At 34.5% G+C, this 12366-nt stretch overlaps 1 protein-coding gene across 1 annotated transcript in view; it reads left to right on the forward strand.

Moving 5' to 3' along the window:
* LOC307184393 (uncharacterized protein) overlaps positions 1-10821 on the forward strand; it is a 43328-nt gene extending 32507 nt beyond the window's left edge. Inside the window, exon 2 of the mRNA XM_079917899.1 lies at positions 10664-10821. The gene's annotated coding sequence lies outside the window, so the exon portion shown is untranslated. The remainder of the gene's footprint in view (positions 1-10663) is intronic.
* The last annotated feature ends 1545 nt before the right edge of the window (positions 10822-12366 follow it).

Consider the following 12366-nt stretch of genomic DNA (forward strand, 5'->3'; position numbering starts at 1 on the left):
GAAAAATATTTGAAGCTAATATAAAATAGTTTTAATTTACCTGTGAATTTGATCATTCTCAATTTATAAATTAAGTATGTTTATGACTATTTCATTTGACTCTCTTTGCCTCACCATCCTAGACATGTGAAATACTTTGAATGCAATACTGCCAAATTTATATGGATTCAGTCCATGTATGTATAAGATATTTCTCCACATAGGTAAAAGTTATTCATTTTCTGGACAGTTGGATCTAACAAACTGACACAAATATTAATTAATGACTATGTAAACCATCTTATACCATTAGCTTTTGACTTTAAAAGTTATATATATTGTTTTAGGATTTCCAAAGGTTGATTTGAATTTTATATGATTTTTGCTTTACATAGAGCAGTATGATTCAGTTGATATTTATGTAATACCAGATTTACAATCAAACTACGAAGACATATTTTATTAAATTATAATTTACATAAGGTTAATAGAAGCAAAGGCAGAGTATGACACTTAGATAAATTCTGAAATAATAAAACATTTCAAAAATTTTACATGATGTTCCTACTATTGTCAATTAATAATGCTGATGTAAGAAATCTATTTATTTAAGAATTACAATTCATTATAGTCTTTAATTGCCATTAGTGGGAACTACCATTTGTTTAATGCTTATTATTTCCAAGACACTAAAATAAAGGTTTTATATGCAGTATTTTACAATCCTTACAAAATAATTCTTCAAGGCATTAATTATATATTCCTTTTTATGTGAGCACAGAAGTAACCTGCCCAAGGTCACAGAGCTACTTGGTTGATTAGCCAGTACTCTGAGTCTAAATTTTATGGTATTTCCATTACACTCTGCTCTCACTGTACTAAACTTTGAAATATACGTACAAACTTTATGGCTGTATGCAATATTTATCAGAATAAAAAACCATGCTCTGTATTTTAATATATACTGTCAGCCCAAACTGAATTGTGAACTCCATGAAAGCAAGGATATTTTCATTTCATTTCCTTTATTTTTTGAAAGGCAGCATAGGAACACTCGGAAGATATTATGTAAGGACCAGATTGTTCTGGTTCAGATTCTAACACCTAACTTATTACTGTAAGTTTGAGTAATCATCTCAGTTTCCTCATTTATAAAATGGGGACAATAATTATAACCTCATTATATTGTTATGTAAATTCAGTATTTACAATAAATGAAAGATTGGCACATCCAAGGCAGTTAGCACTTTTTCTTTAGTATTTTGCCTGAGGTAAATATTTAATTACTGATAAAGATAGAACACAAAGTTTATTGTTGTATTCAAATATCTATATCTATATATATTTGAATGAGTTAGTGCAATGTAAACTGATATTAAGAGAACACTGATTTTTGTTTGTTTGTTTGTTTGTTTTGTTTTTTTGTGGTACACGGGCCTCTCACTGCTGTGGCCTCTCCCGTTGCGGAGCACAGGCTCCGGACGCGCAGGCTCAGCGGCCATGGCTCACGGGCCCAGCCGCTCCGCGGCATGTGGGATCTTCCCGGACCAGGGCATGAACCCGCGTCCCCTGCAATGGCAGGCGGACTCTCAACCACTGCGCCACCAGGGAAGCCCCAGAACACTGATTTTTTTTAAAGGCATATGGCTTAAATTTTTCTCCCTAGTATTGTCTGAACACATGGAAAACAAAAAGTTGGTTATCATTCTCTGCTTGAGACTAGGGCCATAGAGTATGGAGTAAACATCCAGTCATCACAGGGTCCTCTGTCTGGGTGCTAAATTTTAAAACCCAGAAACATGAGGCCACCACCACCAGAGCTCCACTGTGACTACCACACTTGATAAGACAATATGAACTCGCCAGGCCTCATACCCAATATCTCTTGTTCACTGACCAAACCAAAATTTTCCCTCATCAAACATCTCTTCCCAACTTTTTCTTCCATAATGGGTTATACTTTCTCCAACATTAGCCAAACTTCCCCTGCTCTTTCCCTGTACACCTGGGATTTTTAAAAGATCACACACTACACTGTCTTAGTCCCTATCTCAAACTCTGGTCATTTCAGCAGCCACATGGCTAATACATCTAACACATTAATCTGTGTTGTTTTACTGACATTTAACCACATTCCTTTTGATATTCGTGATGACTTAAAACATCTATCCTCAGAGGTGCTAAATTCGATTATATGTAGTAGTTCACAGAAATATCACAGCCATTCAGCCCTCTCTTATTTGGGCCACTTCATCTTTAATTTCCTGGAAGTGGACAGTCCATTTACCAGTCTAATTTCCATTGACAATTATGTTTTCCACTATGAAGTTAATTCTCAGCTAAATTTCAGTCAATCTCTTTTTGTAAGACACCACCATTTTTCCACATTTCTGGCAAAATTCCAATAATAAATCTACTCACTTTTCCCTTGCCTATGTCCAAGATGCAAAGAGTTCCTAGAGAAAATCTTTCAGCCATGTCTCCAATCCTAATAAAAGCCTAAAGACTAACTAGCAAAGCTTTTACCTCTCTCTGTTTACTTATCTATCCTGTGCTCCACACAGGTTATTGCACATCTTTTCCTATCACCGTAAGCCTCCCTGCCCCATATTTCCCTTTCAGCAGCCAACTCTCCATTCTACTTCAAGACAAAAATAGACGTCATATAAACGAAAGACAAATACACACATACATACACATTGTTACTACCAACCCACTGACTTACCAGCTAACCTGTCCATATTCAAGTTTTTTTTCACTTGTAATATTTTCACAATAAAATAGATGGCTCTTCTCAGTCTAATCTAAATAGCTGTTAAATGGATCATGTTCTTAGTTGCCTCTGTTTCCCTCTCTTTGTTTTTTAGTTCAGCCTCCGCTCTCTCTAAGGACTCCTTCTAATAGTAGTTTAAACATGCACAATTGAGATCTCTTTTGTAAAACCAAGTAATGGAAAAACAATATAGTTGTCCTTTGATGCTGAGTTTGTCTCCATCCACAGCCTGTTCTCTCATTTTCCTCCCATTAAAACTTTATGAAAGTCTGTATATCTTCTTTGGAGAAATGTCTGTTTAGGTCTTCTGCCCATTTTTGGATTGGGTTGTTTGTTTTTTTGTTATTGAGATGCATGAGCTGCTTATAAATTTTGGAGATCAAACCCAGCAATCCCATTACTGGGCATATACCCTGAGAAAACCATAATTCAAAGAGTCATGTACCAAAATGTTCATTGCAGCTCTATTTACAATAGCCCGGAGATGGAAACAACCTAAGTGTCCATCATCAGATGAATGGATAAAGAAGATGTGGCACATATATACAATGGAATATTACTCAGCCATAAAAAGAAACGAAATTGAGCTCTTCATAATGAGGTGGATAGACCTAGAGTCTGTCATACAGAGTGAAGTAAGTCAGAAAGAGAAAGACAAATACCTATGCTAACACATATATATGGAATTTAAGAAAAAAAAGTGTCATGAAGAACCTAGGGGTAAGACAGGAATAAAGATACAGACCTACTAGAGAATGGACTTGAGGATATGGGGAGCGGGAAGGGTAAGCTGTGACAAAGCGAGAGAGAGGCATGGACATATATACACTACCAAACGTAAGGTAGATAGCTAGTGGGAAGCAGCCGCATAGCACAGGGAGATCAGCTCGGTGCTTTGTGACCGCCTGGAGGGGTGGGATAGGGAGGGTGGGAGGGAGGGAGACGCAAGAGGGAAGAGATATGGTAACATATGTATATGTATAACTGATTCACTTTGTTATAAAGCAGAAACTAACACACCATTGTGAAGCAATTATACTCCAATAATGATGTAAAAGAAAAAAAACTTTATGAAAAATGCATGCATGGCTATTGCCTTCACTTACTTTTCCACTTACTTATTCTCAACTCAGTACCATATAAACATGGGCATCTTAACCACACACCATTATGACACTGGAAAATTATTTTCAAGGCCATTAAAAGTCTTTGGATATATATGGAATGAACACTGTCAGTCTTTACCCTAATTCACCTCTTAGAAGTACTCAACACCCCATCTGTTAACATAGCATCATGTTCCTCTGGCTTTCATGTAAACCTCTAATCAGTTCCAAGCAACAGCAACATATATTCAATGAGCTGGCGAAGAAAAGACTGCATAGAAAGTTGCCTTGATTTCCTACATCCTGTTTATTTTTTAACGTCCTTTTCTGACTCTCTTGTCAATGCTCAGTTCCTAGAAAATGCTTTAAATGAGCTCCTAAGGGATTTTGCAAAGATCTCCTCTGACCTAGAATACACCTGTCTTCACAAGCACACTCCTGTTTCATCTGTATTACTAACAATAATATTCTTTATTCTGTTAATGTGCATGAGTTGTCCCTCTCTTCCGCTCCCACAGAACTATTTTCGATGTATATACATGTATAACACAGAATTGTTGCTTGTCTGGTCATTCATCTACTTCCTGCACCAGACCTTAAGCTATGTGATGGCAAATCATTCATTCACTCCTTTATTCTTGAATTCAACAAGTGTTGGTTGTGCCTAAGATAAGCCTTTGTATTTGTTTTTATGACAGAGCAGCAAACAAATCATACTTAGCATCTAATCTCATAATTTATTAGGTGAGACATATCCTAAGACAAACAAATGTACAAATCTTTGTCCAATTTCAATTATTTTAAGTGCTATAAAAGAAAAATACAAGACTTTTTTTTAAGATTAAGGGATTATATGTCAATAAAGCAGTGTTCATTGTTGTAGGATATTATTTCAGAAAATTGTCCAGGTGATCTTCGCAACTCAGTGTTTTAGCAAAAATAAGTGAATGTATTTCTTACCATCATTGCATTTAAATTTCTGTGTTTCATCTCCCATGTGTTTGTTTTTATAGACTACTGAATGGGTTATTTCCTGGTTTTCCAGAGCTGAGGCTAAACTCCAAATGGGAAAACAAAAGACTGTTAATAGTGCATATTCCAAGATTAAAGAACTACTGAATGATGGGGGCCAGCTATGTCCCATAGGGTTTACTAAGAGGAATATAGAATAAATAGATAAGAAAAAAATAACTTTTGGCAGATAAAATAGCAGCCCAAAGAAACATACCCAGATGACTGTTAGTGGGAAGGAAGAAACCAGGAAACCTTAGGAGAGAGAGAACATTGAAGTTTTCGTTTTGATAATCACTGCAGATTCTTACTCATTACCAATATCACCTATTTCTCTCAGTGATCTGCAGAAGAAAGAAAATAGGCAATTAAAATAAAATCAGATTAAATCACCAAATAGGAATTTAATACCTCTTCAATCAAATTTTTGTATATTTGTATTCTCTCCAACCCTGACATTTAACACTGAGTATGGCATGAATAGTTAAATACTGTGCTTCTCAGGAGAGAACGTGTAATGTTATTCTTACTCTGCGTCAGCTGACCTGAAGAAATCTATATGAAGTTAATATTCTTGCTTCTTTTATGTTGACATATATTCTGAAGGACTGAGAGGAGCCTGGGGTCAAAATCTACATAGTGAGCTTTATGAACTTTTCATGCAGTGTCTGTTAGCATGAAGTTTTACGTTTAGTTAGCTCACATACCTGGTACCTTCTACCCTAATCAGGCAGTTTACTTAGTATCTCCTATAGTGTCCACAGTTTTTAAACTCTTTTCTTCCTGATATAAATTAGTCTCCTTTTCTTTTTTTTTTTCCCCCAACTATGCAAAGGTTATCTTACTAGGACCAGACTGGGCCCTTCCATTCATGAAGACTTTTCTAACTAATCTGATCAATATTAGTTATGATTTCTGAATTATAGTGAAATGTATTTTCTTTCATACCACATTTTTTTAATCTAGAAAGAATTTTAAACCTTTCCAGATTGTCCCAGAATTTGTAGTCTTTATGGCTAAGATTGGTATTCTTTTATTATTTTAAATTATAAATGTTTCAGATATATAAGTATGTAGTAGGAGATTTTAATGAAATGTTGAGAAGCTCTTTCAAATCCCTGCAGTGTGCTAGGTTAGGACATTTCATTCATTTTGAGTATTTTTAAATGAATACATCATAGAAAGATTTATAGAACCAACATAAATAACAAAGACCTTTGAAAGATAAAAAGTCAAAGGATTAATAAAATAAATATCTGAGAATTTCTCCCCTTTCTGCACAAGACCCAACAATAGAAATGATCAATCTGAAATGAATCTCTCTTTCTGACATCAAGAGGTAGTGCATTAGAACATAGAACACTGGTAAAAAATCAAATCTGTTCTTGCAATCAAGTTTTAGATCATCCTAGGGATTTTTGAAGCTATCGAGTCATGCTCTTACATATCAACCTCAGAATAAACACACACAACATACACAAAGTGACAACAAAACAAATAAAAACAAAATAATTACACTGTAAGGCCAGCCACTTTTGATCAGTTTATTAAAAGCTCAATTCTGTCAGAGCCATGATTTCTGCCTTTAAGAGGGCTCCTATTTCTAGCTCTAGATTTATGCTAACTCTAGGACCAAAGTTCATCAAAAGAGAGATATTTCTGTTTTTGTCTCTACACTCCGAAAATTTGCCTCTGGATTAAGAGGCAATACTTAAATTTATTAGACTTCATTTGCTTAGAAAGCCTTAAAATTGTAACCTCTCATCCAAGAGTTAAAAGGTGCCACTTTAAAAAAGAACAACATTGATATCTTTGAGTGATTTTTGTACCTCAAATAATTCTACTTACATACGCATTTTGCCAACCTTTATAGCCTTCTTGATTTATTTAGATAACAGAAGCCTACACAACAACTATGTGGAAAAACATGCTTTCACCAGCAGGGAAAATGTTGGATCTCTAGAGTTTACATTGTTTAAGCTTAATTAAAAATCTGCATTTCCCTTAAAAAAGATTCAGACTGAGCCTAGGGTTATTCTTAAGCAGGAAAATAAACACAACACAAGATAACAAAAACTAAAACTGAGAGGAAATAAGTTGAAAAGGCAAGGCTTAGATATAAACCAGAGATTGGAAGAAAATTGAAATGCATAGAGTATGGGCTAAAATTTAGCTTTATGCTATGTTGCTGCAAAACAACAACAAAAACAAACCTGCTTAGCTATACAATCGTAATAACCATTAGATAAATACAGAGACAATGCAAAAGTACAAATATTCATAAACAATATACTGACTGACAGCACTAAAAATATCTTTGATAAAATTCTTATGAAATACGCAGTGGTTAACTTTACATACAGTGATTACTTTCATTGTTAACGTTACAGCATCAAATGCATTCAGAAAAAAAGGATACCTGGGAGGCAAGTAATGTGCATGTATAGGGGTGAGCTGTACAATTTAATCATCTTGCATAAGTATTTCTCTCCTGGTCTGACATAGAGCAGCAGCATACTAGTATATATATAAGTGCGGGGAAATGGTATGTCATTCAACCATTCCTTTCTGAGTAGCATTTTTTCCCCCACCATTGAACTTTCAGCAACACCCACGTTCTTCTATTTTTAATTTAGTGCTAGATAATCTTATTCCTTTGTTTGTTATGCAAACTCTGGTATACTATATATATGTCCTGAGTTTACTTATTAGAGTTTGATTAATCAGTATTTGTTTTAGGAAATGATGCACAGTTAGCTTTAGGGCTTGGTGAACCTATACCATAGTATTACTTGAAGATAGTTAAACATCTTTGAATGAATTATAAAACTGAAATTGGTGAAGGTAAAATTGATATTCTGTGAAAGTGCAGTTGTTTAACAGATGTATGTGCCTGTAAGGGAGTTAATTCTCCCTCTGCTTAAAAGACTTCCCAGAATATATTCCCTTTGATCTGCTTGAGCAAGCAAGCATTCAGCCATGTAAGCCACAAAAATTTTAATGCATATTGCAAAGCCCTAGTAATTTTATAGTTAGTATAAGGGAAAAAAAAGATTCAAGTTAATTTTCGGTCCAAATGTTCCTCATTCAAAACAGATTTTCAGTAATATATTATAGAATGTCTAGCTTTAAACAATATTACTTATATAGTCTATAAGATAAATCATTTATATACTCTATGCCAACCTAATCAATTGAGATAACTAGTTATATGGACTGATATTTTTAAACAGACTATAGTGAGGAAACCTCTGCCAAAATTAATAATAATTTTAGTTTAAAATAGTTGATCTTTTTATGATTATCTATACATAAATATAAGTATATATGTACAGTTTTTAAAAAATAAACTTTTTGTTTTAGTATAGTTAAGATTTACAGAAAAGTTGCAAAGATAATAGAGAGTTCTGATATACCTTCACCCGTTTTCCCCTGTTTTTGATATCTAGCATTATCATTATGCACAACAACAAAGAAACCAACTTTGGTATATTACTACTGACAGAAATCCAGACTTTATTTGGATTTCACTATTTTCTCCACAGTTGTTCTTTTTCTGTTCCAAGAATCCATCCAGAATACCACATTACATTATGTACAAACAAATATGTTACTCCTTGGTAATATATCCAAAATGTGGTCTAAAAGCTTCATGACACTGGGTTTGGCAATGACTTTTTGGGTGTGACATCAAAAACACAGGAACCAAAAGAAACAATAGAGAAATTAGACTACATCAAAATTTAAAACTTCTGTGCATCAAAGAAAAAGGCAACCTATTAGAGAAAATAGTCACAAATCATACATCTGATGCTGGGTTAATGTCAAGAATATGTAAAGAACTCCTGCAGCTCAACAATAAAAAAAAATCTGAAAAAATGTGTAAAGGACTTGAATAGACATTTTTCCAAAGAAGATGTATGAATGGCCAATAAGCAAATGAAAAGATGTTCAACATCTCTAAGCTTAGGAAATTGCAAATCAAAACCACATGGAGATACCACTTCACATCCATTAGAATGGCAAATATCAAGAAAAAAACCATACCAAAACAAAACAAGAAACTAACAGATGTTGGCAAGAATGTGGAGAAATTGGAGCCTTTGCACTGCTGATGGGAATATAGAACGGTGTAGCCAACTGTGGAAAACAGTATGATGGTTCCTCAAAAAAATTAAACATAAAATCACAATGTGATCCATCAGTTCCACTTCTGGGTATGTACTCAAAAGAATTGAAAACAGGGACTTGAACAGACATGTGTACACTCAAATTCATAGCAGCATTATTCAAAATAGTCAAAAGGTGTAAGCAATTCATATGTCCATAGACATATGAATAAATAAACAAAATGTGGTATATACTTACAATGAACATTATTGATTCTTTAAAAGGAATGCCGTCCTGACACATGCTACAACATGGTTGAACGTTGAGGACATAATGCTAAGTGAAATAAGCCAGACATGAAAGGACTAGTATTGTATGATTCCACTTATTTGAAGTACCTAGTATAGACAAATCATAGAGACAGAATGTAGAATAGGCTGGGTGTGGAGGTTGTGGGAACACTGGGGAGTTATTGCTTAATGCATATAGGGTTTCAGCTTTGCAGGATGAGAAGAGTTCTGGAGGTAGATAGTGGTAATGACTGCACAACAATGTGAAAATACTTAATGCCACTGAACTGTATACTTAAAAATGATTAAAATGATAAATTTTACCTTATGTGTATTCTACCACAATAAAATAAACAAATAAATAAGGTCTATAATGGAAGAAGTTTGTTTAAGCATGCCTGATATTCATGTAGAATATGTGCAAGAGATCATCAAATTTTCATTTAAGCAAAGAGGTGACAAATATTTGCACTATGGAATTCCTTGGATAAATGAAAGATCTTAATCAAATATCCTTGAAAACGTGCTATTAAAAAGACCTCTTGGTAAACCCACTAATGGTGTTAAGGAGTGAAAAATTCTTATCTTTAAAATGTTTTGGAGGTATGTTTTACAATGTGTTAATACAAAAGCTATCTATGTTTTAAATTGCATGAGGCTTTAGATGTTTTAGTAATCTTCAGTTAACTTAAAATATTTTTAAAATACCCAGCAATTCTTGATAAACCAGGTATTAGAAAAGTAAGTCCTATTTTGTCATCATTTTTTACTGTAAGAATTGTTATCTGAAATTCACTGATTGCAGATACAGTAATAACGTCAGCTAAGGAAGTTCAGAATGGAAGGTGGAATTTTAAATAGTCCCCTGTCAGCAATAGGTAATCTATAGGTTCTGAAAACCCCTCTACTGACCTGCCCAGTGTACTAGGGCTCTACAACAATGGTTAAAATAAGGCAAGCAATGGCACTTTATTCTGAATTCTGAATATTTATTCTAAAATTATTTGGAAGCCTGGAATGGTTATTCATAAAATAAATATGGGTACATATCTTTAGAAATTAAAATATTAACATGATTTAATTCTTATATGGTATAAAATGTTTGCATTAAACACACATGATTATTAAAATCTAATCAAGGAGAAAGTTTCTTTTTGTCTTTATACTGCCTCTAAAATTTTTTCAGGAGGGAATGATAACTTCACTGCAGCTTAATGAAAAATTTGGACATTCCCATGAATTTTTTATTACTGTCACGTAATCATAATGTCATATAATAATAGTCACATTGAGGTTCAAACACACAGCATCAATTTGGTAATTTCATGTGTCCAATCTCATAATTAAGACATCAATTTGCATTTGAAGAGTGACTTCTGCAATTTCTCAAATAGGACATGGCTCAAATGGATTCATCTGCTTTTAGAGAATGGAGTGTGGTAAGTATCCCTCTAGCTCTGTATATTCCTTTTCTCAGTAGAAAAATTTCACTAAAAACCAAAGCAAATGAGAAAGGTGATAATACCCTAAGATGCAAACACTGTGACCAACCATCAGAAGGAAGTTTATTTTCTAATGTACCCTACAGTGACTTTGTGCTGGATCAGTTTAACAAACCTGAAATTAGATTTTCAAAAATATTCTTGCCTATATGGTTCAATGTTTGGGTTGACTGCAAAAGAAATTCTCTTGACATTTGGATGACAGAGGTGAAATAGCATCCATTATCATGCTGCAAAGGGTGGAGTAAGGCCAGACGTGGTTGCAGCTTGCATGTACTGTCCCCAATCTAGAAGCTCACCTTGTTGGCTTGGGCCAGAATCTCAGATTGCAGCTCCTTTAGCATCCAGTAGATGTTTTCCTTCAACAGTTAAATCCTGAGCCAGGTACATTTGCAGTTCTTTAAGGAAGGGCTCCAGTTTATCCTATAGTTTGTCTGCACCAGAGAAATTAGAAGTTATGAGAGAGATATAAAGATTAAACTTATCCTCACCGGTTACAGTTTGTTCTTCTCCAGGCCCAACACAATCTCAAAACAACAGTATTATGTAGACTGCTTAACCAACTCTCACAAATGTGCATGGTCCAGCCCCTATAGTAAGCCCTTTATATACCACTATCATAGGCAACTTTAGATTGTCTCTTGGTAAGATACCAGTTGTGTATCAAATACCACTCCAAACAGTGTTCTTCTGAATTTCAAGGGAGATAGACATGTCCCCAATTTTAGGGACATGGGTGAATCTTTCCAGTGGTCTTCTTTGAAGCCCCACTCACTAAATCTGAAAGGAGGGTGGTGCTTTATTACAGGAGATCACTCCCTTCTCCTTGAATAGGTTGGGAATTATAGCCCAGTGCCTCACCAAAGATATCTTCTTACAAAACCTTTTCTCAGTCTCCACACCCTTGAATAACTTAATTTCTTCTTGTAGATTGGAGACCATTGGAATCCTACTTTGATATTTCCACATGGTGTTCTAACGCACTTGGTGATCTTTTTCATATTAATGCTATTTTCAAAGCTGATATTTTAGCATATTTTATGTAATAGAAGATGGCCCAAATATTTTAGATATAACAACTCATTTAATTCACCCTGTTCCTTTCACGAGGTGAAAGCTGAAGTTCTAGTTTAAACTGAAAGTAAATGGCGATTCTTGTTTGCTTCTTAGCCAATCTGGCTACAGACTACCTTTTAATATATTAATACATTGCTACACTGCTTTCCATGAATTTCAGTCAGGAATAGTGGAAATATAGAGCATTTTACTGAATTTTGATTTAGATCTATAGAAAAAGCACAGGTTTTTCTTTCTTGTCTCAAATTATTCGTGAACTAATGTAAGAACCATGGGGAAATGTGTCTCCCTCACTGGCATTCAGTTTAACTTTAGTGTTTCCATGGACTGGCCCCTTCATGAGATTGCAAAAGTGCTCAGTTAAGTTCTGTACTCAGTTCAATAAAAGGGCCTTGCAACTGTAGGGGAGAAAAGAGTTTTCCTCAGCTCTCTTAGAATCCTTGGCTTGATCTGAACAATAATCTGACAAAGACAGATTAACAGGAGAAGAGCATACACATCTTACTAAATTTTTACAT

Source organism: Stenella coeruleoalba (genome assembly GCF_951394435.1).
Source record: "Stenella coeruleoalba genome assembly, chromosome: 3".
Lineage (NCBI taxonomy): Eukaryota > Metazoa > Chordata > Mammalia > Artiodactyla > Delphinidae > Stenella > Stenella coeruleoalba.